Raw genomic sequence first — 26387 nt, 5'->3', positions numbered from 1 at the left:
TTAAGATTTTCTCTTGCTTTGGCAATCTAGTTCTACTTTACTCATCTTCCCTGCTAGACACTATGCTGCTGCTGCTGCTGCTAAGTCTCCTCAGTCGTGTCCGAGTCTGTGCGACCCAATAGACGGCAGCCCACCAGGCTCCCCCGTCCCTGGGATTCTCCAGGCAAGAACACTGGAGTGGGGTGCCATTGCCTTCTCTACTATACTGAACCACAATTTATTCACTCCCCTGTTACTTTCATATTTTTGCTGTTAAGCAAAAGTGCAGTAAACATTCATTCACTACTTCATCTCATTCCATAACTGAGCCACTAAAGACCTGCCTGTAATTAAGCTTATGCTATAAACTTAATTACAGTAAAGGACAGGAATGGTATGTACCTAAAGGAAGCAGAAGATATTAAGAAGAGGTGGCAAGAATACACAGAAGAACTGTACAAAAAGATCTTCATGACCCAGATAATCACGAAGGTGTGTTCACTCACACTCACCTAGAGCCGGACATCCTGGAACGTGAAGTCAGATGGGCCTTAGGAAGCATCACTACGAACAAAGCTAGTGGAGGTGATGGAATTCCAGTTGAGCTATTTCAAATCCTAAAAGATGACTCTGTGAAAGTGCTGCACTCAATATGTCAGCAAATTTGGAAAACTCAGCAGTCACCACAGGACTGGAAAAGGTCAATTTTCATTCCAATCCCAAAGAAAGACAATGCCAAAGAATGCTCAAACTAACCACACAATTGCACTCATCTCACACACTAGTAAAGTAATGCTCAAAATTCTCCAAGCCAGGCTTCAGCAATATGCAAACCATGAACTTCCAGATGTTCAAGCTGGTTTTAGAAAAGGCAGAGGAACCAGAGATCAAATTGCCAACATCTGCTGGATCATGGAAAAAGCAAGAGAGTTCCAGAAAAACATCTATTTCTGCTTTATTGACTATGACAAAGCCTTGGACTGTGTAGATCACAATAAACTGTGGAAAATTCTGAAAGAGATGGGAATTCCAGACCACCTGACCTGCCTCTTGAGAAACCTGTATGCAGGTCAAGAAGCAACAGTTAGAACTGGACACAGAACAACAGACTGTTTCCAAATAGGAAAAAGGAGTATGTCACGGCTGTATGTTGTCACCATGCTTATTTAACTTCTATGCAGAGTACATCATGAGAAACGCTGGGCTGGAAGAAGCACAAGCTGGAAACAAGATTGCCGGGAGGAATATCAGTAACCTCAGATATGCAGATGACACCACCCTTACGACATAAAGTGAAGAAGAACTAAAGAGCCTCTTGATGAAAGTGAAAGAGGAGAGTGAAAAAGTTGGCTTAAAGCTCAACATTCAGAAAACTAAGATCATGGCATCTGGTTCCATCACTTCATGGCGAATAGACAGGGAAACAGTGGAAAACAGTGGCTGACTTTATTTTGGGGGGCTCCAAAATCACTGCAGATGGTGATTGCAGCCATGAAATTAAAAGACACTTACTCCTTTGAAGGAAAGTTATGACCAACCTAGACAGCATATTACAAAGCAGAGACATTACCTTGCCAACAAAGGTCCATCTAGTCAAGGCTATGGTTTTTCCGGTAGTCATGTATGGATGTGAGAATTGGACTATAAAGAAAGCTGAGCACTGAAGAATTGATGCTTTTGAACTGTGGTGCTGGAGAAGACTCTTGAGAGTCCCTTGGACTGCAAGGATATCCAACCAGTCCATCCTAAAGGAAATCAGTCCTGAGTGTTCATTGGAGGGACTGATGTTGAAGCTGAAACTCCAATATTTTGAACACCTGATCTGGAGAGCTGACTCATTTGAAAAGACCCTAATGCTGGGAAAGATTGAGGGCAGGAGGAGAAGGGGATAACAGAGGATGAAATGGTTGGATGGTATCACCAACACAATGGACATGGGTTTGGGTGGACTCCGGGAGTTGGTGATGGACAGGGAGGCATGGCGTGCTGCGGTTCATGGGGTCGCAAAGAGTCGAACACAACTGAGCATCCGAATTGAACTAAACTACATGCACGTTGAGTCTCTTCATCGCTTTAGTCATGTCCAATTCTCTAACCTTCTGGAATGTAGCCCTCCAGGCTTCTCTGTCCATGGGATTCTCCAGGCAAGAATACTGCAGTGGGTTGCAATTCCCGTCTCCAGGGGATCTTCCTGACCCAGGGATCAAACCCGAGTCTCCTGAATCTCCTGCATTGACACGTGGGTTCTTTACTGCTAGTGCCACTGAGCTTATGTTTGGAAGGAGACAGTACGCTTAATTTAAAAGGCTATACTTTAGAAGGTATTAAATCTGTAGAAGCTATAGAGCAGGATGAGGGTGATTGAAAATGACAAGAGTAGGACTGCAATTTTAAACGGTTGGGGAAGAAGTCCAAGTCATCTCTTTTTAAAAATATTTATTAATTTAATGTTTATTTGGCTATGCTGGGTCTTAGTTGCCTCAGGTGGTGGGATCTTCATTGCCACCTGTGGGATCTTTAGTTGCAACATGTGGGTTCTAGTTTCCAGACCAGGAATTGAAGTCAGGCCCCCTGCATTGGGAACGTGGAGTCTCAGACACTGGACTTACAGGGAAGTTCCCATGTCATCCATTTCTGTGTTAAGGCTGCCTAGTAAACAACTTCCAAATCTCAGTTGTTTACAGCAAGGAACCTAGGTTCCTGGGTCAGCTGGGATGACTCTGCTTCGGAACATGGGTCAACTGGAACTGGCCTGGGCTGTGCAGTGGGTTCAGGTTCACCTCAAGCATCTCCTCTTTCCTGTTGAACAAAGATGTGGTTTTCTCAGGGCTTCACTGGTGGCTCAGTGGTGAAGAATCTACCCGCAATGCAGGAGACGTGGGGTTCAAATCCTGGATCAGGAAGATCCCATGGAGGAGGGCATGGCAACCCACTCCAGTATTCTTGCCTGGAGAATCCCATGGATAGAGGAGCCTGGTGGGCTACAGTCCATGGGGATGCAAAAAAGTCAGACATGAGTGAAATGACTGAGCCCACAGGCATGCTCGTGGTTTTCTCATGGTCAGTGGACTCAGAAGTACAGGAGACCAAGTCGAATCATGGAAGCACATTCAAGACCTCTGTTTGTGTTTTTTCTGCTAACAGTCAAAAGCTCAAACAAGTTGCATGAAACAAGCCCAGGTAGGAGGAGAGCACGGAGAAGGCAATGGCACCCCACTCCAGTACTCTTGCCTGGAAAATCCCATGGACGGAGGAGCCTGGTGGGCTGCAGTCCATGGGGTTGCTGAGGTTCGGACACACTGAGCGACTTCACTTTCACTTTTCAGTTTCATGCATTGGAGAAGGAAATGGCAACCCACTCCAGTGTTCTTGCCTGGGGAATCCCAGGGACAGGGGAGCCTGGTGGGCTGCCGTCTGTGGGGTGGCACAGAGTCAGACACGACTGAAGTGACTTAGCAGCAGCCGCAGCAGCAGCAGTAGGAGAGCATGCTGTACCAGCCTGGGTGGGAGGTCCTGAGTCATCTCAGAGCAAAGATGTCAGTGTATAATTCTACAGTGGAGAGGTAGTGTAGATTTGGAAACTGTAGTTTTAGAAAAATTGAAGGAAATTTAAAAATAATACCTAATTCATAGGATTTTTTGAGGAATAAGTAAAATAATGTAGGTGAACTATCTAGTCCAGAAAGTGAAAGCGTTAGTCGTTGAGTCATCTCTGACTCTTTGCATCCCCATCCATGGACTGTAGCCCACCAGGCTCCCCTGTCTGTGGAATTACCCAGGCAAGAATAGTGGAGTGGGTAGCCATCCCCTTCTCCAGGGGATCTTCCTGACCTAGGGAATGAACCCAGGTCTCCCATTTTGCAGGCAGATTTTTTTTTTTTTACCATCTGCGCCACCAGGGCATCCAAGTCCAGAGCCTGGTCTAAAGAGTAAAAGACTAGTTAACACTTACATTGCATTTCCTATGTGCCACACGTTCTTCCAAGTTCTCTGTGTGCATCAGTTGATGTCACCCTCACAGCAGCGTACCAAACAGACACTATCCTTCTCCCCACCTTCTAGATGAAAAACAGTAGATAATTTGCCCAAGGTCACACACCTAATACAGCAGTGCATTCTCAGTTGCTAAGTCATGTCTGGCTCTTTATGACCCCAAGAGCTATAGCCTGCCAGGTTCCTCTGTCCATGGGATCTTTCAAGACAAGAATACTGGAGTAGATTGCCATTTCCTCTCCAATACAGCAGTAGAGTTGAGGTTTGACAACCAGAGAAGTGGCCCAGCATCTGTACTCCTAGTCTTTATTCTGCATGCCTCCCAGACCCTGAGTCTGGGTTAGTGGTGTGTATTCCCATGGGCACCCAGCTTTTCTTCTGTCGTGGTTCTGAGTACCACTGCGAAGTCACTGGTCTGCATCCTTGACTACAGTGGACATTCTGCAAAAATGGAGATTATGTTCATCTTAATTACTCTTATGTCCTGCGCATCAAATATCAGGGGCAGGGGAGGGGCAGTAGGGTGAGGTAGAGGTGTTGTCCCCTTTGATCAATTCCCACAGTGTGTGAAGGGCAGATGGAGAAATCATAAGCAGTTAAAGATGCTTAAAAAACACGAGATAATTGATGGAGCAATGTATCAAAACAGATGATACAAGATAAAGATTAAAATGCAGACCTATTGACCTTGAAAGGAGAGATGACACCTCCCCCTCTAAGCATGAAAGAGAAGGAGAAGGTGGGTCTTGTGAGAGTTGAGGAGGCTGGAGAAAGGGATTCACACCTGATGACTTAGGTATCATCTCAGTCAACAGGGGCAGGAATCTTGGGGCAGGAAAGGATGCAGGAGGGTGGAATGAGAGATTGAGGCGAGAGATGAGAATCTCTTCAGTCTAACTTTGGGATTCTGTGATGATCTCTTTGATACTATGATAAATAGTATGATGAAGCCAGAAAAAAAGCCCACATACACAAAATCATGCATAAAATGCTTGGAGTCCGTGAATCCCAGTTTGAGGATGCCTGCTGTCAGGCAGGAATGAAATTGAACAAAAGTATGTCTAATTAAGTATGTCTAATAAAGTAATTCAAAGGCAAGTAGCTTGAATTTATAGCATTTCAACTCTGTTTCTGGGACTTTCTGCAGCAGCGGTTCAGTGGCTGGAGCATAGCAGCTGATGTTTTAGGGACTGAGGCTGTGAGCATACGGGGGTGGGATACAGGAGGGAGGGCTGCAGGAGTAGAGGGAAGGCAAAGCACAGGCCAGGGGAGTGGCGGAGGTGGCAGGACAGGTGTGTGCATGGTGGGGTAGGAGGTGGGAGGAGTCCTCTCTGAGCACAGGCCATCTTCGGGGCATGATTTATAGAAAGTGAAAATGAAAGTCAAGCAGCATCAGTGGGGCATGATCTATAGAAAGTAAAAGTCACTCAGTCGCGTCCAAGTATTTTCAACCCCATGGATATATAGTCCATGGAATTCTCCAGGCCAAAATACCAGAAAGGGTAGCCTTTCCCTTCTCCAGGAGATCTTCCCAACCCAGGGATCAAACCTAGGTCTGCCACATTACAGGTGGATTCTTTACCAGCTAAGCCACAAGGAAGCCCAAGAATACTGGAGTGTGTAGCCCACCCCTTCTCCAGGGGATCTTCCCGACCCAGGAATGGAACTGGGGTCTCCTGCATTGCAGGCGGATTCTTTATCAACTGAGCTATCAGGGAAGCCCCTAAGAATAATGAAACCCAGATGGGTCTACTGTTCATTAGCATGCTGCACAAGCAATTTTAAACACTGACAGAGATAAAATACTCCTCTGAAAAAACTTTGGTCTAACACCTAAACAGTTGCCTGCCTCCACTGGGTAGCCTGGTGCTGCTGGGAGGCAGATGGTGAGATTACAACTGAAGGAGTGGCTCAGGATGTGGGTGAGGTGCTGGTGGTTGGCTGAGGTGGGGCCAGGGCTGAGCCAGTGCTCGCATGGAGGGTTCCTGCAGGTGGGTGGTTGCAGGCAGCACAATTCAATGGCTTTCATCTTCTAGAATGTAGATGTCGCCTGGAGTCCGATGTGTGTTGTTTTTTTTTTTTGACCTGAATCAGCTGCTAGGCATAACCACACATTTCACCCTCTTCCAACATCCTCTGTGCTGACATCTGCCTCTGGCTCAGTGTTCCACTGCCTTTTCACCTCTTTCATCGATGACATTTACTGACTTACATGTTTTTCTCCTCTAGACTGTGTGCTCCTTGAGAGCTGCAGTCGTGTCTTACTCATTTCTGAATCACCAGCGCTGCCAGACAGGCACTCAAACACCCACTGAAGCCACGCTGCAGTGTATATTGTTCTTCCTTTAGATCCTCGGAGGTCTGATGACCAGGCTCCAGTAGACACGGGAGAGCAGAGGGTAAATGAGATGAGTCTCTGTTCTTCTTTATGAAACATTACTGTCACCCCTCCATTCCATCCTGAAACCACAAGGGAGATCCACAGCGATCTCACATACTTTCATCCTTTAGGACCACTACATTATCTGTGCTGCTGCATGGATGACCTATGATTGACCCACCAAAGTGGAAACCACCAGCCTTTGGCTGCTTCGTAGGGTGATCAGTCCTGTCACAGTGATGCATGGATGTGTCTCTGGTGTCCTGAAAGAATTTAGGTGCCTCTTGAACCCCAAACTCCTTGGAAGGGAAGTTATGACCAACCTAGATAGCATATTCAAAAGCAGAGACATTACTTTGCCAACAAAGGTCCGTCTAGTCAAGGCTATGGTTTTTCCTATGGTCATGTATGGATGTGAGAGTTGGACTGTGAAGAAGGCTGAGCACCGAAGAATTGACGCTTTTGAACTGTGGTGTTGGAGAAGACTCTTGAGAGTCCCTTGGACTGCAAGGAGATCCAACCAGTCCATTCTGAAGGAGATCAGCCCTGGGATTTCTTTGGAAGGAATGATGCTAAAGCTGAAACTCCAGTACTTTGGCTACCTCATGCAAAGAGCTGACTCCTTGGAAAAGACTCTGATGCTGGGAGGGATTGGGGGCAGGAGGAGAAGGGGACGACAGAGGATGAGATGGCTGGATGGCATCACTGACTCAATGGACATGAGTCTGAGTGAACTCCGGGAGTTAGTGATGGACAGGGAGGCCTGGCGTGCTGTGATTCATGGGGTCGCAAAGAGTCAGACACAACTGAGCGACTGAACTGAACTGAACTGAAAGATGCAATGGAGAAAATGAGGTCTAGTTCACCCCCTCAGTCTTCCCTGGGGAGTCACAAAAGGGTTGAGGGTTCTCTGTGAGGTGAAGCACTCTATAACAGGCTGAATCTCCACCATCTCTTCCTGTTCTTCTGCCCACCCTCTCCCCAGAGATGGCCCCTGTAGGGTTCTGACCAAGACATTGTCACACCGCTGGCGAATGAAGTAGATGGAGATACCAGAAGGGCTTGATCTGACATTTGAGGTCAGAAGCAAGAACTTTCTAGAGGAGAAATCAAAGAAGCAAAAGAAGTATAAGGGCAGCTCCCCGCCCTGCCCCAACCAGAGCCTTTGCAAATACAGAAACTTATTGAATGATCAAAACATCTTTAACTCACTATCAGCCGGAGCAGAGCCTCAGATTCTCTTTCCTCCATAGCAGGCTGGTCGCTGGAGCTACACAGGCTCCAGGCAACATGGAGACAGGCAATGAGTAACGTTCTGTCATGCATGACTCAGGATGCTACACAACCTTCACAACCAGTGTTTAGGCTTTTTGAGCATTGAGCACTTCCCTTTGAAGATAAGAATTAGCCCTCAGGATGGGCAGTCAAGGTTTTGGCATAGAGTTGAGTTTTTTTATTCTTTTGCTAATTTTATAAAATGTGTATTCAGAAAATAAACCTGGTCCATAGGATTAATTTGTGTGCTCAGTCATGGAATTTTTGTGACCCCGTGGACTGTAGCCCCACCAGGCTCCTCTTTGCGTGGGATTTTCCAGGCAAGAATACTGGATCAGGTTGCCATTTCCTCCTCCAGGGGATCTTCCCTGACTCAGGGATCAAACCTGCATCTCTTGCATCATCCTGCATTGACAGGTGGATTCTTTACTGCTGAGCTACTTGGGAAGACTAGGAAGGAATTTAGCCAACCCACTGAACCTGGTCACTGCTGTAGGTGTTCTTGGTAGGAAATGTCTAAATAATTGAAATCTTTAACTGGGTTAAAGAGATCCCTAGTACATAGGTGTTCTATAAATAAAAGAGTGAGTAAATAATATATCTTTCTTTTTGAGCCCTTTCCCTTAAAGAGATCTTTTTGTTTTGTTTGCACCAATAAGATCATTGTTCAGGACTCTTAAGAGGGGTTTGGTTTCTCCTGGGGCGAGGCTTTCCCAAGGAAATCCCTTTTAGCTGGTTTTGGGGACACCGCCACCTCTTCCTTTGGCTCTTTCATTAAAAATGAATAATTTGTTTATCTCTGCTGTCAGAAGCTAAGCACCAGAGCATTGCATTCTCAATTAGGGTCAGAGTGAAAAGTCAAGGTAGTTATCTGAAATCAAACAGGTTTCAGTAGCCCAGCGTCTACAAGCCAGCTAGAGGAGAAAGAAAGGGAGGGAGAGAGAAAAATGCTTTATAAAGAGGAAGTGGTAAGAAGCTTCTGGATTTCAGTGTGACCTGTCAGGTGATTTTTGTGGGGGAGGGGACATGAGGAAAAAAAAAAAAAACACGTTAAGTAAAATGTCCTTATAAAGACAAAATCTATTTCTTTCCTGGCTGATGATTTGTCATTCTAGTAACTTCCTGCCTTGTGACCACACACCCGGGGTTAACAAAGTTGTTCTCCAGATCAGAAAGAAGGGGTTTTCTGGTCACACGCCAGCACCACTGAGAACAGTTTGGCTGCCAGGTAAATTTTCTCTCTGTCTTTTTTTTACCGTTCCCGAGTGCTTACGATGTTCTGCTTGTTGGGCGGTTCTGGTTCTGTGGGTTGTGGACTCTGCTTTCAGGGGACTAGAGATCCGAGCACCTGTCACGCTTGTCCCCCGTGAACTCTGCCCCCGCCCCAGGTGAAGTGCTCAGCAAAGCTGCAGCCACCCCGTGTGGTCGCCTAGAGGGGAACCCCTCCCGTCCCCTCCGATCTTGCTCTGGGAGGTGACTTCTCCAGCTATCCACAGTTATCACTCCTTCCCCAAAAGCTATGTTTTGTTTTGTTTTTCCTTTTTAAAATCTTTTTGTTTTGTGTTGTTGTCATTCAGTCGTGCAATCCTGCACTCAGTCTGCAACCCCATGGACTGCGGCGTGCCCGGCTTCCCTGGCCTTCACCATCTCCCGGAGCTTTGCTCAAACTCATGTCCCGGTGCTTGCTCATACTTTGCATTGAGGGGTAGCCAGCTAACACTGTTGTGATGGTTTCCGTGAACAGGGAAGGGACTCAGCTTACATATACATGTATCCATTTTCCCCCATTCAGGCGGCCACATAACACGGAGCAGAATTCCCTATGCTGTACCCTATAGCACATGATTTTTTTTTTTTTTCGTTTTAAAACCAAACCATGTTCTGATTTATTTGTATTGCTTTATTTCAGGGAGGCTGTTTACTGTGATTTTATCTACTTTCAAATGTTCTCAGGAAAGTGGATATTGATCATTTAGATGGTCATTACTGCTCATTGGCCTGATGGGGATAGTTTAATTTTAGCTCCTGTGGTTATGTTTTTCTTTAAAGGAAAAAGCTTCTTTACGGTACTTTAGTGGATATGTTAACGTCTTGAGTGTGACACTGGTGGTTTGAGTGATTTTTGGTGCCAACAGTTTTTAATGGGTGTGCTTAGTAGCCACATTGAACTAGAGGCTGTCTCTTCTCCATTTATTCTCTAAAAATAAAAGCAATTTGTGTTGCTTAATTGTACTGCTTTGTAGAATTGTCTGAACTACTTGATGTCCTCATAACCATACAAATGACCGTTAAGTTATGGAGGAAGGGCTTCTGTCTGCAATAGAAATTCTTATAAAGTTGCTATGGGATATTTTTTCCAGAAACTTTGTTGAAACTCAGTCCTTGAAACTTGTAACATCAGCCTTGATTAATTGTCATTATTCAACGATATTAAGAACCGTTGACAAATGATAAACATAAAAGCCATTCAGATTGCAAATGGATTCATTTATCAGCATACTTATCAAAACCTAATTTTTCTTAATTAAGTATGTGCTAAGTTGCTTCAGTCATGTCCGACTCTTTGCGACTCCGTGGACTGTAGCCCACCAGGCTCCTCTGTCCACAGGATTCTCCAGGTAAGAATACTGGAGTGGGTTGCCATGCCTTCCTGCAGGGAATCTTCCCAACCCAGGGATCGAACCCATGTCTGTTACGTCTCCTGCATTGGCATGTGGGTTCTTTACTACTAGAGCCACCTGGGAAGCCCAATTAACTATAGCAACTTGTTTTCTAAAATTACCTCCTCAGGACAACTTAAAAAACTATCATTAAAATAAAGGTGGTTTATCCACACATATCTTGATTTTGAATTTGCATAAATTTATCATAATTGGTTTCTAGTAAATAAAATGGTTTAAAGAACATCTTTGCACAAATTTGAATGGAATTAACCATTTACCTGTAAATGTGAATTTCTGAAGTTGTAAAATGTGATCATCAATATTGTTGGACACATCTCACTTGAATAGTTTTAAACTAGCAAAAATGTGGAGTTGAGGGAGAAGGATTGAACCCCCAAAAAGAAGAGATTGAAAATATACTGTGTCATGTTTTAAGTAAAAATATTGATGAGAAAAAAATGAATTAGGATGCAAAATTATGTCAGTATTTTCTTTACATTGGGAGGAAATGAAAATGGAATCAAGTTTAGATTGTTAAATCATCAATTATCATGATATGTTACAAAATACCATTTCTCTTCATTCTCGTTTACCCCCAGTAATATCAGGGAAAAATGTTCTGGATCATGCCCTGTGAACAACACTGCTGAGGCAGGACATTTTATTAGCTATCCCAAAGATGTTTTCTCTTGTCACATTTTAAATTTTGTCTCCTTCATAGATTATGCCTCGAAACAATCTGTAATTTGGGAAACAATTTCAGTATTTTCACACCATTTCTAATTTCCAGGTGGCTCAGTGGGAAAGAACCCGCCTGCCAATGCAGGAGACGCAGGTTCGATCTTTGGGTTGGGAAGAACTCCTGGAGGAGGAAATGGTAACCCACTCCAGTGTTCTGTCCAGCATCCCATGGACAGAGGAGTCTGGCGGGCTGTAGTCCATGGGGTCACAAAAGAGTCGAACATGATTCAGCGACTGAACAACAAGCTAATTCTTTTGCTGAACCCTTTGGGGAATGGGAGACCAACAAGTAACGTTCTCATTCAAATATATTTATTTAAATTAGAGAGGACAAAGAAAGTAGTAATAACACTTACTGTTGATAAGTGCACTGCGTAAGCCACTCTTTATGCATGACTTCATTTAATTCTCCCCCTTCTCCCTGCCCACACCCAACTACCTTTAGAGATGAGGAGTGGGCTTAGTTGTTGAAAGAAGTGGCCCAAGGTCACTGGGCAGTTGGAGGTGGGGAGGGGCTGTGAGAAGCCAGGATTTCAGGCTCTATCCTGCCTCTCTGGAAGCATCTGTGTATTCCAGGTCCTCTCTTCCACACCAGCATCTTTTCCCCAGATGTAGATCGTGATAGGTTTTTAGTTCTGAAGCTGACTGAAGAGATGTTGGCATTTACGATTTGAAGAAAGAGAGAAAGAAGAAAAGAAAAAAATTGCCGTAAATCCAGAAACATTTTCATAAGTAAGAGATAGCACTGTGGGTTTCATATAATAATAGAATGAAGAAGTGTTCTCTTTTAATGAATGCATAATTTTACTCAAGAGTTGTGCGCCTCCACCGACCTGCCTCAACCACTTCCCCAACCTCATTTCTTTGTCACTTCCTTCTGCTCTAGCTGCCGCCCACCATCTTCTTACTCCCCTGACACCCACATTCTAGGTGCCCAAGACCACAAGCCGCCAGAAAGTTCCGTGCTCTTTTCACTTCTTTTCACTCCAGTGGTTTTTCCAAGTGCTTTCTTTTTTATGTAAACACCTCTGTCCTCCTGCAGGTCTTTCCTACTGCTTCCTGCCCCACCTTCCTTGCCTCCATTGTTTCTTCTGTGTTTGTTTGCGTAATGCTTTAAGTAGGGCAGTAATCGTATTGTTTTCAAGCCCTTAATTTGCCGACAGTCTGAGCTCCTGCTCTGTGTCCATCCTGGCAGGTGGGAGGTGCTCATGATCTTTATTCAGTTTTTCTCAGTTCCTTAGAAATGCATGGAAGTCTTTTCGTAGGTCTCACTTGTTAATTTAATATTTACTGAGTTCCCCCAGTGACTGCTATGCAAGAAGATATAACAACAGTATAGAATTTTACATTCTAACACGCTTCCTTTTTGTCAAAGCACTGGTCTTCATTTTAGAGCACTAAATGGACATTGACTTCAAGGAATTGAAGAAAGTGTCTGATGACTGTAGCCAACAGGCAAAATCAATCTCATTATTTTAGTTTAAATACATTAACTGAGCTTTAAGTGTTTTAAACACATTAGCTTAGCTACCCATACCAAAATTATGTACCTGATCGTAAGCATATGACCAAGAACACAGGAACGGGTATCATTGATTTTTCCTTATTCACTTTGCACTCTTCTCAGAAAAATCTCTTGCCAACTTCTTCTTGTTACAAAAAGAGCAAAGGCCTCTCTGTGTATATAGGAGAGGTGGCAAATGAATATTTAAAAAAATCAAGTTTGATAAAATAAAACTAAGACATTTTCTCATAAGATTATATTTATGAAGAGTCAAAAGTCTGTGAAGATTATAAAGTCTAATGACTTTATGACTAATAGATTTTATAGCAAAATGACATTATTTATTTATTGTACTTTTCACAGAAAAATCATGTTTTATCCTTCCTTGGTTTTAAATTCAGCTACTTAAGAAAAAACCTTTTGATTTTATATTGGGATATAGCCAGTTAACAATGTTGTGACAGTTTCAGGTGGACAGCAAAGGGACTCAGCCGTACACATACATGTATCCATTCTGCCCCAAACTCCCCTCCCACCCAGGCTGCCAAAGTGACATTTAGGTTCATCTAATTGCCTTCTTAGGATTTTTTTGTTTGTTTGCTAGCTTTCCAACTCACAGATACCATCCAATGATTCTATTCTACCTACCTATTGAATCCTGAAGAAATAAAAATTAGAATGGTCCACCAAAATATAAAACTAATCAGTGTCTGCAGTTTCCAAGAGTTTCAAGTTTCCGTATTTTGCCAGATGGCAATGCACTTCTTTTTCTTTTTTTTTAACGTACTTCTGAAATCAAAAGATTTCATGTTTCTCGTTGTTCTCATTTGAAGTTCTAAGAAGTTCCACTTGATCAGATATTCATCATCTGGGGCATCTCCCTCCAGTTACTGTGAACACCGAGTTCCCCGGATGGCCATCCCCTCTTGCTTTCCTCAGTCCCCTCCTGATTCAACTTCCTTATGCTACTGACCGTTCCCCTTGTTTTGTTAGTCAATTTCAGTCATTACATCAGTCTTCCCAGTAATTTCATAATCGCTCCGTCTTATAAGATACTACAAACAGCATATAGGGAACAAAGAATTTCAGTTCATTACTTTTATAGTAACAGCTAAGCCTTCTGTAGCACTATTTTGAATTGTTTTTCTAAGTGTTTTGACCATATTAATACATTTAGTCATCCCAGCAATCCTGTGACATAGGTACTTCATGTATGAAAGCAGGTTAATGCTTCGAATATTTGATATTACTTCACTTTTCTACAGTTGAATCAACTTTGTATTAACTGCTAAATTCCAGGGAAAACCTCCTGGAATAAACAGGTAGCAGACCATGATGGTTATTTGTGCCTAGACCCTTGAGTTGCACTCAAGTAATAATAATGTATCCCAGATAAATGCATCTGTATTATTAATTGTTTTTTTTAAAGACTCTTCTTTGTCAACATCATCAGTATTTACTCAGTCCCTCTTTGCTCTTGACTGTTTTGTTTTTACCAACTTATAGACCAGAGCCTAGGTCACAAAATATCTCTACCCCTAAAGCTTTGAAAAGTTCTCCATCCTAGAAGGTTAGAATACTTTAGCCAAGTGGCTTTCCCATTTTCTAACTATTGTGATTGATAGACATGAATAAATTAAACAAGTTTGTATTTATACCCAAGCACACAATCTTTCACAGTTTTAGGACACCTATATTTGGCTATAACTATATAATTATAGATATACCAAGCACACATATCTATAATTATATAGTAATGGCCAAATATAGGTGTCCTAAAACTGCCAAAGAATAAAAGATTGTTTTAATTGTGAGCTGAAGAATAGAGGTAAAAAGTGACCCACTTACTGAGTTAAAATGAGTTTTGCTCAACTTCAGAGCCATGCCTGCCTCAGCCCCACTTTACGTTGTAAGGAGGCTTGTTTCTCCAATATGGTCGGTTGTTTTTTCTGGCGGAAGGAAAAGCTAAGATGTTAAATTGAGGAACCTGCAAAGAAAGCCACAGTTTTGTGGCTGCAACATTGATTCTTGTTTTAGTCTAGCAGCGGTTCCACGGACAGATGGACACACTCTCATGCTGTCTCTCTTTGTCTGTCTGTATTATCTCCCTCTACCTCCCCCCTCAACACCTGTCTTTGTCTCTCTCTCTCTCTCTCTCTCTCTCTCTCTCTCTCTCACACACACACACACACACACACCCCCACACACCCTCTTGACTGGCTGAGCTAAAATGGAAAAGAGATTATGGATTACATTCTCTACAGGCAGAAAAGCCAAGACACCAAATCTGACAGACAAATTAACGCTGCCTGTGAATTGCAACCTCCCAAATAATTTATGTTCCTTTTTTTTTCTCCTGGTTGTACTTTCGAGAGGGAAGTAAATGAATGAACTAATTACTTTACAATTCAATGATAGCCTGCAGTTGGATCCCTCAGTTTGGTAGTTGTCACCAGTATTTATCCAAACTGTAGATCCAAATGAAGAGAAGAGGTGCACGAATGCATTTGTATACTATCTGCACCCTCTTCGCTTTCGCCATTCCTCAGGCAAAATTTCGAACTAGAATTGCATCTTTGTTAACTTCAGGTGTCACATTTTAAAATGTGGATCCTTTGCATGTCCTTGATGTCATCTGCTCACATTACCTTCACCAGGGGGGCCAGATCAGAAAGAAGAGTGAAATATACACTCCTTATAGAGAAAGCTACATCATGGAAGCAAAGAGAAAGTGAGAAGAAAATGAGGAACACGTATGCAGTTTTGCATATTGAGCCCCCTTTTCGTCATCTCAAAGACGTGAATGAACTTTCCCCTCACTTCTCATGCTTTATAACATTTAAGAAAATTTCCCTTTGACAAGATGGACTATCATAGGCACCTTTGAGGACTTTTTTCAGATTTTTCCCTTCCTTCATTGTCTTTTGAGATTTTTCACCAAAATATCCCTGAGTCCCTGTTTCTTTCCTGTGACCATGGAGAGAGATAGTTGGGACACTTAATCTGTCTGGTGATTGAATATAATGCATGTAATATAAATGGATTAAATATCATACATAATGTCAGTTTTTTTTTAAAGCTTGTGAGTCTCAGTATCTACAGTTTCTGTGCATGAGACAAATAAGCATGGTATAAAAAGCAAGCAAATTTAGGTTCCCTTTTCTAGTTTTTCACTAAACGTGGAACCCCAGCAGGTCTCTTAAGCTTGGTTTCCTCATCTACAAAATAGAGGAAAGTGCTGTCTACTCCCTGGCTCTGCTCTTGGGTCCATTTCCTCTTCCGTTTCCCCAGTTCATCAGTCTGTGTACCTCTCACTCTGCCACACTCACCATCAATGCCAACTCGTGTGTGTGTGCACGCTCTGTCGTGTCCGACCCTTTGTGACCCCAAGGACTGTAGTCCATCAGGCTCCTCTGTCCATGGAATTTTCCGGGCAAGAATACTGGAGCAGTTGCCATTTCCTCCTCCAGGGGATCTTCCCCACCCAGGGATCAAACCTGCATCTCTTGCATTGGCAGGTGGATTCCTTACCACTGAGGCCGCTGGGAAGCCCCACTGACTTGTTGAGCCCTTACTATTTGTGGGGCATCGTGCTAAGCACTTGACAAGTATTTGCTTTTATATTTCTACACAAAAACTGCCTAAGAGCGATGTTATCATCATCTTACGATAGATGACCAACTGAGGTTTGGGGAGACTTACGTCCAAGGTCACAGAGCTGGTCGGAGCCGAGATTGATGCCTTGCCTCTTTCCCATTCTAATATTCACAGTTTCTTAAATGTGTAAACCTCTCCTGTTTTCTTTGCATTGTATTTTCTCACATGATCCACTGGCTGCTTTCTAATAAGTCTAAGTTTTCCTTTCTGTGATTGAATATTCAATGATTATTCCTAATTTTCTATCAGGCAGAGATCCGAACTCTGCTTTTCATGGGTCTCCTGGTATACAAAACATAATTGACAAACAAATATATAAATGCTTGAGGATTCGATGGTGCAAAGTCCTTAAAATAAGAGTTAGGAAGGGATTCAACTAGGCTATTTAGTTATTTAAAATTTTGACAAAAGAAATGTTACAGCTTACCCCATGAGTAAACTGGAATTGGTAAATATTTGCCCCCTGAACTGTGGCTTCCAACAAAGTGAAGATAAGTATAGTACATCAAACAAATACAAATTTCTGCCTCAATTTACCTGTAACTCCTGTCTTTTTTTTTTTGAGAAGGAGCTTGTCTTTAGAGATTCCAAAAGAACTATTCCAAGGAGCCCATAGAAAATGAGGTTGCCTTATTGAGAATAAATAGAAGCTTCCGTTGTCGGCCCTAGGACACGATTGTCAACTGCACAATGTTTTAGTGTTTTTCCAAAAAATGCCTGGAGACTTCAGGAGTGGATAAGAGATAGAGGCAGAAAAAAGGCCAACAGAATCAGCCCCCAAGCATCAGTGTACCCGAGAGTGAGGAGTCGTAGGCCAGCGGTCTTCATCACCAATACTCAGAGATCTCTTCTCATTTCATGACTCATAATGGATGTGGTCAGGCTTTTCTTAAGATTGCTAATGTTAAGATTAACATTTTCCCACTCTGGCCACACTTCCTCAACTGTTAGAAGGTACTTTCCACAATAAGTATCTCAGGCAAGACTGAGCCCAGAGTCCCTTGACCACTCAGCATGAGATCAGCCAATAGTGTTCCTGTTGGCTTCTGGTGGGTATCATCTACTAATTCCGCAGTTGCTTTTGAAACTGACTTCAAGGACTCCGGAGGAGAGAAGTGGTACAGGAGCCAGAGCAAGCCAAGCTAAGATCATTTGAAGATAAAGCATAAGTGTGAAATCTAGATTTACACATACACACACATAACAAGTGTGAATTTTAAGCAGTGACTCTACATAATATTTCATACAATTCATAATGGAAATTGGGTTTTTTCCCCCAAGATAATTTTGTAACAGAAGTTCTGGTCCTTTTTTATTTGTCTCTTTCTTCCCTCCCTCCGTCTGCCCTTTCCTTTCTTCCTTTCTTCCTCCTTCACCAAGCACTGCTTTGTGCAGTTGACACACTTTGTCTTGTTCTATTCTAACACAGCTCTATGGATGAGCACTGTGACATTATTATTTTCGTGGGAATGTAATTGTGTACAATAGAGTGAATCAGCTATAGCTATTTAGTTAGTTCAGTCACTCAGTTGTGTCCAACTCTTTGCAACCCCATGGACTGCAGCATGCCAGGCCTCCCTATCCATCACTAACTCGTGGAGCTTGCTCAAACTCATGTCCACTGAGTTGGTGATGCCATCCAACCATCTCATCCTCTGTCGTCCCCTTCTCCTCCCACCTTCAATCTTTCCCAGCATCAGGGTCTTTTCAGATGAGTCAGTTCTTTGCATCAGGTGGCCAAAGTATTGGAGTTTCAGCTTCAGCATCAGTCCTTAAATGAATATTTAGGACTGATTTCCTTTAGGATGGGTTGGTTGGATCTCCTTGCAGTCCAAGGGACTCTCAAGAGTCTTCTCCAACACCACAGTTCAAAAGCATCAGTTCTTCGGTGCTCAGCTTTCTTTATAGTCCAACTCTCACATCCATACGTGACTACTGGAAAAACCATAGCTTTGACTAGACAGACTTTTATTGGCAAAGTAATGTCTCTGCTTTTGAATATGCTATCTGGGTTGGTCATAACTTTCCTTCCAAGAAGCAAGCATCTTTTAATTTCATGGCTGCAATCACCATCTGCAGTAATTTTGGAGCCCAAGAAAATAAAGTCTGCCACTGTTTCCACTGTTTCCCCATCTATTTGCCATGAAGTGATGGGACCAGATGCCGTGATCTTTGTTTTCTGAATGTTGAGCTTTAGCCAACTTTTTCACTCTCCTCTTTCACTTTCATCAAGAGGCTCTTTAGTTCCTCTTCGCTTTCTGCCATAAGGGTGGTGTCATCTGCATATCTGAGGTTATTGATATTTCTCCCAGCAATCTTGATTCCAGCTTGTGCTTCATCCAGCCCAGCGTTTCTCATGATGTACTCTGCATATAAGATAAAGAATCAGCTGTGTGTATATACATATGCTCTCCCTCTTGACCCTCTATTCCACCTCCACCCTCAGCCTGCCCATGTTGGTCATCATGGAGCACTACACGGGGCTTCCTGTGCTGTACCGCAGGCTCCCGCTAGCTGTCTGTTTAGCACATGATAGTCTGTGAACCCTAATCTCCCAGTTCATCCCACCCTCCACCCCCGCCCTGTGTCCACACATCTGTTCTCTACATCTGCATCTCTGTTCCTGCCCTGAAACTAGGTTCATTTGTATCTTTTCTCTAGTTTCCTTATATGTGCATCAATTTATGATAATTGTTTTTCTCTTTCTGACTCACTTCACTCTGTATGACAGGTCCATTCACATCTCTACCAGTGACCCAGTTTTGTTCCTTTACATGGTTGAGTAATGTTCCATTGTATATACGTACCACATCGTCTTTATCCATTCACCTGTTGATGGACACTTAGGTTGTTCATGTGTGTGTATGTGTGTGTGCTTGAGTGCTCGGTCATGTCCGACTCTTTGCAACCCCACAGAGTGTAGCCTGCCAGGCTCCTCTGTTCATGGGATTTTCCCAGCAAGAACACTGGAGTGGTTTGCCATTTCTTCCTCTATGGAAGAGGTAGTTCATATGGTAGTTCATATGGTAGTTCTGTTTTTGGATATCCCCGTTTTACATATAAAGAAACCGAGACTCATAGAATTTAAGTAATGTGTATGCAAGTATGCAGGAAGAAGCCACTGCATCAGAAAATCCAGCATCTTTTTGCTTTATGATGTTATTTCCTAGTTCACTCCTTTTTATGTATATAGCAAGCCTAATTTCATAAAGAAAGATAAGATCATCAGTGGTTGGATGAGGTTTGTAAGAAACCTGTCATGCCCTCACACTCGCTTAGACTGGGAGAAAGTGGTCTTGTTATAGCCTCGGTAAAGCTTTAAACTAAACGTGTGCTGTTCTTGAAACCAGTGGAAGAAATCCTCCCATTATCCTCTTCCCCATCCACATATGGAATACAGAAGATGTAAGTCCATCTTACATTTCATGGACTGTGCATCTCAGGGTTGTTTTTTTTTTTTAACCTCTTTGACTTTGGTAGGTGCTCAGTTGTGTCCAACTCTGGGACCCCATGGACTGTAGCCACCAGGCCCCTCTGTCCATGGGATTCTCCAGCCAAGAATACTGGAGTGGGTTGCCATTTTCTGCTCCAGGGGATCTTCCTGACCTGGGGATCGAACTTGGGTCTTGCACATTGCAGGTAGATACTTTACCATCTGAGCCACCAGGGAAGCCCATAATTGACTTGTGTTTTTCTCATACTTTTTAGACCAAAGTAGGATTCTGGAGGCTCTTCTCCTCTTCTCTGATGACTCAGTGACTCACTTTGAGACTTTGGGGAGGAGCGTCCCTTTTCAGGGCCCCCATTTTCCCATTTTCTCATGCTGCAGGGCCATACTGTCTGAGGTTTCCCTGGTTCAGAGCGATGTAACCCCAGGCCAGTTACTTAAATCTCAGTTCCCTCATCTATAAAGAGGAAATAATCGTTATGCCACATAGAGTTGTGGTGGAATTCAGTGTGATACTGCATAGAAGACGTTTAGTGTTGAGTAACCACTGAGGGAACATTAGCTCGCCCTCCGTTTGTCCTTTAGCTGTTGTTTTCTCTGGCCCAACATAAATAACCTTTCTGTGGGGAGCGTACGGCTTCGTTGCTCTGTATAAGGAAAAGACTGATCGTTAAGCAGGCTCCTCCCATCTGTGGAAACTCAGGTCACATCTCACTACTTCCGGGGCACCGTGCATGTCTCCCCTGGGGAGAGCTGTGTTCCCCCTTCCTGCGAATCTAAAAAGTCCCCCTGTTTTCTAGTGACTGGTGTCTTTCTCCCTTACCTAACAGGCCAGGGCCGCATCTTGTATTTGCATCACCAGCATCCAACCACGACCTAGAATAGAGTAGGTACTTGGCAGATGTTGACTGAAAGCAGAAGTGTACATTCATACACGGTGTATATATTTATAAAACATGTAAAAGCATATACACCAAAAGAGATCAGTCGTCACTAGGTGTGGGAGTTACAGGTGGTTTATATTTTATTCTTTTTACTCACGTACATTTTCTAAGATGAACATATATTACTCTAAGATAAACATGTATTACTCTAAAAACAAGTTAGTAAAAACAGCAAAATGCCAAATATCACATAGCTATTATTTACTGACTTAGTGAAAGAAAGTGAAGTCGCTCAGTCGTGTCCGACTCTTTGCGACCCCATGGACTGTAACCTACCAGGCTTCTCCGTCCATGGGATTCTCCAGGCAAGAATACTGGAGTGGGTTACCATTTCCTTCTCCAGGGGATCTTCCCGACCCAGGGATCAAACCTGAGTCTCCCACATTGGAGGCAGATACTTTAACCTGTGAGCCACCAGGGGATTCTCCATCCCTACTGACTTAGTGGGGATGACAATTCAGAGGGCCTTATTCAGGAATTTGTTCTTCAGTTGGTTTGGTTTGTTGCATGCTCTACTGAATGTAATAAGCCAATTTATTCACCCTTTGAGGGGGCTTCCCTGGTGGCTCAGTGGTAAAGAACCCGCCTGCCAATGCAGGAGACGTGGGTTCGACCCCACCCGCCTGCCAATGCAGGAGACGTGGGTTCGACCCCTGGGTCAGGAAGATCTCCTGGAGAAGGAAATGGCAACCCACTCCAATTTTTGGCCTGGAAAATCCCATGGACAGAGGAGCCTGGCGGGCTAGAGTCCATGGGGTCCCAAAAATCAGACACAACTGAGCAACTAAAACAACTTAGCGGTGGACACTTAGGATTACCAGAGGAGCAATTTCACAGTCCGGATAGTGATGTGCAAATTATATTCGGGTGAACTCTGGCAGCCATTCCTAGTTCTTTCCTGCTTGTGTTCCTGTTGAGTTTGTGCATCCAGGCTGATTTTCCCCTCCTTTCTGTCCTGATCTGTCTCCACGCCACAGTCCCTTCCCCCGCAGCAGGACTCGGCTCCAAAGACACTGTACACTGAGGTAGGGACCGAGGCACCAGCTGTGGCCAGCAGGGTTCACAGAAACTGCTCAGCCCCAGGCCCTGCTATCTCGGCCGGAACCTGCCCATGGCTGGAGGCGAGGGCCCAGGAACACCCCCAGCCCAGTTCAGAGACAGCCGAGGGACACTTGCAGAGTCGCTTTTCCCGCCAAGTGTCCTCGTATAAACTTGACGCATCCGCTTGCCTTGTTTTGATGTTTGTATCTCTCAGTGGAAGGGATATGATAAGTGTGAACACAAGAATGGCCTCCTTGGTGGCTCAGATGGTAAAGAATCTGCCTGCAATGCAGGAGACCCCTGGTCAGAAAGGTCCCCTGGAGGAGGAAATGGCGACCCACTCCAGTATTCTTGCCTGGAGAATCCCATGGACAGAGGTTTTTGTCCATGGGGTCGCAAAGAGTCAGACATAACTAAGCAACTAACACTTTTAACTTTCACATGAAAATGTTAGTATTTAGCTCCTCAAAGAAGGTGACCGTAGCCTTCTCAAGCCCTGGGTACCATTAGTTTATGGGTTTGCTTGTTCACACCTACAACTGATTTCCTGCGTACCTACCTAGCACCAGCCACGAGGCAGTGCTGTGAGATGACTAATGGTTTGTGATCTCAGAATCTGCTGGGAGAAATGGAGGTGTTGATGTGGGGGCTGAGCCATAGAGGTCTGAACCGCACCTCAGAGAAGGAAGGACTCACAGAGCCCCACTCAGCAGCTGGAAGGACAGGATGTCTCAAACCTTGCTAATCTGAGATGTCTGAGGGTGTCATTTTCATATTCCCCTATGAATTTGGCGTTTTGTTTTTAGAATGTTATGCCTCAGTGTGAGTTATCTTACTGTGGTTTACTTTTGGGCTGCTTAAAACTATCAGAAGTCCTTCCTGCAAAGTAAAAAATGAAGTTGCAGATAAATACACAGGGCGTTCGTCCTGCCTCAGTCATTGTAACCCTGAAAGTGCCGGTAGGATTTGTACATTGTAATGGGCATGTTTTGTTTGTACTCTGTACCTGGACACTGCCTTCTCGTTACCTAGACTAAGTTCTCCTTCCAGTGCAAGAAACATACCTGAAATTGTATTCATAAGATATTTGAAATCATGGGGCGTTTGTACTTTCCCATTACATTGAGCAGGTCTTACTTAAAGAACAGCATTCCCTCCTACGTTTGAAAACTTATTATCAAGGAAAGAGGAGAGGTAAGGAGCCCTGGACTGCAGTCCCAGTGAGCTCTGTGACACTGGGCACATTCTTTAACTTGGGTGTCATTTCACTCCTCTGTGATAGGGGAGTGACCAGATAGGAAATCTGGTCCTTTTATCTCTACATCCTATGACTCTTGTTATTCTTGTATTCTCATTTAAGGAACTTGGCATAGACCCAGAAGATAGCAAAGAAAACTATTTAAAGATTGGGAGAAAGAGAGCCTCCAAAAACAGGTCTAAAGAATTTTTTTTTGAAGGTCCAGTGGCTCTCACCAAGGCATGTGACGGAATTTTTATGAATCGAGCCGCTTCTGTAATTCCCTCTGAGAATAGCCCAAGAGAGTGCACTTTCATCATATCAGTGAAGATTTAGGTTACAGGGTAGGGATGTGAGACACCGGAGAGTTTGTCGGCTTGCCTTATTTGGATATTTTTGAGAAAATAGTAGATGGCTCTCTTTCTGGGACAGTGCGCGTGCAGTCTTGCCTAGAAACCAGGAATGAACTGGAGCAGCCAGACTTAAGATGTGTGCAGCGACCTCCCAGAAAGCAGAGCTCACGTGGCGTTCTGGAAGCTTCCCTGCTCTGGGATGAGCAGTGGAGCCGCTGAGCCATGGGCATCTGCCTGGGTCAGTGAGGAGAATGCATGAGGACAGAGCTTTTCCCAACGCTGAGGTAAGAGCAGGAACCAGGTGGGGCTGGGAGATGCTGGGTCTACTGCAGAGAAGGTTCTTCTCCCCAGAAATGCTTCAGGGCCACGGCCACAGCTCCTCATGGCCCCTGGCCCTTATTCTAGGCTCACTTGAAACACACCTCACCCTGGCTCTAGCTTGTACTTTACATTTGTCAGCTAGTGAACAGACTTGGAACTTTTAACACGGAAGGGACTTCATCTCCCAATTTACAGATGAGGAAGCTGAGGCCCAGAGAGGCTCAGTGGAGCCTGATGTTGCACAGACAGGTAGCAGCCTGGGTCTCCCAATCCCCAAGCTCTCTTTTCTACTCCCTGCTAGTTTTGTGGTTTCCTTGGAGATGTCCACATGTATAAATTATCTGCTTCCCTGTATTGCATGGGCTGATTGCGATGTTTGATGTTTTTATGTTTTGATAAGCTTCTGTGCTAATTCCTTACTCTTATCTCATCTTACCCCCCTCGACCCTTGCAGCCCTGTGCTTAGCCTTTTCATGGGTTCATTTTTGATCTTCAGAACTCTTTTCATTCTGTTACCCATTTGGCAGTAACGAGCTGTTATCTGTGTTGGATCTGAAACTTGACGTTTAACTGTGGGCTTCATGACGTCCCAGGGAGTCCCTTGCTTGTACCTAGTAACCAGGGTGGTACTTTGCACATAGACTCATAGGTGGAGTGAATGAATGAAGGAAATGAATGACGTCTGATACTGAGACAATGCTGTCATAGTGGCTTATCAATTAGCCCTTAATAACATTCAGCTTTTTGAAAAGACGTGTTTGGGGTTCCCTGAGCTTCCAATAGGTGAAAGTCTGGATCTTAAGTCCTTGTGGTTGAATGTGGAATGAAGGGTAGCTGTGGTCTTTCTAGATGTGAATGCCAAGACTATCACTGTCTACAGCCCCAGGAAGGAGACAGAGGCCAAGGCAAGGAGGGCCTGGCAACTCCAGCCTGGAGCATCCCTTTTGCTTGCCAGAGGTTTACCCTGTGTCGCATCCTTAGTGGAGTGGGCAGCTTGGTAGAAAACAGGCATTGGGGTGTGCTGGGAGGGGAGATGGGGAGCTGGGCACTCCTTAGTTGGGGCCAGAGCTGGGCTCTGTGTGCCATTGCTAATGCAGCTGCAGAAGCCCCTCAGCTTCTGAGGCTGATCAGATCACAGAGACCCCACAGCAAGGTCAGGTCCATCAGGTTTGGAGGAATTGGGGCTGCCGGCTCCCCGGGGGTGTTTTCACCACATGAGATAGAGAGAGAGCCGCTGAGCCTGTGCGGGAACAGTGTCCCATGCTTCACTGACTGCTGCATGTTTCCCTCTGAGACTTGCAGAGAAGAGTCCTGCCGTCTGCAGAGCCTTGGGAGAACCAGTGGTGTCTGCGGGGAGAGAACAGGCAATCTAAAAGAGATTCTGACCTGACCGCAGAATTCACAAGGACCCCTTTAAATGGTCGTCTGTATTTAAGGACATTTATAGTTATTTTGGGGCTTCCCAGGTGGCACTAGGGGTAAAGGACCTACCTGCCAGTGTAGGAGACATAAGAGACCTGGGTTCGATTCCTGGGTGGGGAAGATCCCCTGGAGGAGGGCGTGGCAACCCACTCCAGCATTCCTGCCTGGAGAATCCCACGGACAGAGGAGCCCGGCGGGCTACAGTCAGTCCTTGGTGTCTCTAAGAGTCGGGCACGACTGAGCGGCTTGGCACACACGCATCGTTATTTGGTTCTTAAAAACAAAGGCATTTGAAAAATACGTGTTGAGAATCATCCTGTCTGTGAAAGTTTGGAGTATCTGTATCCACAGAGAAATGGTATTCCAAGCATACATAGAAAATTATGCCCCCTGAGCCCCCGCTGACCACACAGTGTTCCGCTTTGTAAAGGAAAGGGAACAGGATTAAGGGAAAGCAAAATTCCTTCCTTATCTGATAACAACTGTAGCATGATTGCTTTTCCAAAAATTTATGGGGATTTTATTTGGCTTTGGAATCCTAAGCATTGTATGTTTCACTTCGTTCATCATCAGAGTGCAGGGCTAGAGATGGTAGATCGATGATGTTCTGGATGTTGTGTTGTTTGGGGTTTACTTAGTGCTCAGTGAGGGGTTTGGAAGTTGTACAGTTTTCTCCTGGATACGTACTGAATCAGAGGGAAAGCTGGGAACCTGGGTCCCCAGTTTCCTGTTGTACTTTCCCCACTGTGTCAAGTTGCAGAAAAAGTAGGGCACATTCAAAACAGTCCCTTGGCAATGTAATGCCAGGTTACAGATAGGACTCTGATCCTAGCAGTTATGTAATTGGGTATCAATCTATCGAATCAAAGTACCCACCCACACAGCATTACCTGCTTTCAAAAATGACGTGAGCCCAGGTAGCCGTTCCACTCTGCACAGATCACGTGTTATCAGCCTTTCTGCTTCTTTTCATTGTCAGTTAGGAAACTCCTCAGAGAAAATTCAGCTTCCATTTTAACATTCATTTTACAGCATGCATTTCCTTCTGTAAGTTCTCCAGCACTGTGTTCCGTAATAAACTCCTACAAATAGTTTCTACATGTAGATTTCAGGGAACTTGAGTGAGATGCTTTTAGTGTAAGAAGTCATTCTGAGAAATTCTTTTTCACTACCCATCTGGAAAATACCAGCCTCCTTTAAACAGAGACTTAGAACTCGATGACCTAAAAGAAGGAACAGGTTTTGTGGCTTTTGAAGCTTGGAGAGGGGGGTAGGAGTGGTAATTTGATTTTCCTGAGGCTTTAAAAATAACCTTCTGAAAAGAACGACTGGTTCGTTCTTTGGCCAAATGTCCTGGGATTCTGTAATCATTGATTTAATAAATTTAAGTGCTTGCAGAAAAATGAGCGGCCAGACGTGACTTAGATGA

At 44.1% G+C, this 26387-nt stretch overlaps 1 protein-coding gene across 2 annotated transcripts in view; it reads left to right on the top strand.

Moving 5' to 3' along the window:
* The window catches only part of LCP1 (lymphocyte cytosolic protein 1), a 107948-nt gene that overhangs the window by 29652 nt on the left and 51909 nt on the right, over window positions 1-26387 (top strand). Inside the window, exon 1 of one of the 2 annotated variants that reach the window (XM_086328939.1) lies at window positions 8793-8855. The exons of the other annotated variant lie outside the window; for it this stretch is intronic. The gene's annotated coding sequence lies outside the window, so the exon portion shown is untranslated. Of the gene's footprint in view, window positions 1-8792; window positions 8856-26387 lie in introns of those variants that run through there. 2 annotated transcript variants of the gene reach the window in all.

This window comes from Bos grunniens, chromosome 12 (assembly GCF_055505025.1).
Source record: "Bos grunniens cultivar Pamir isolate PY7600 chromosome 12, Bosgru_T2T1.0, whole genome shotgun sequence".
Taxonomy (NCBI): Eukaryota; Metazoa; Chordata; class Mammalia; order Artiodactyla; family Bovidae; genus Bos; species Bos grunniens.
This window is presented reverse-complemented; position numbering and strand designations above follow the sequence as displayed.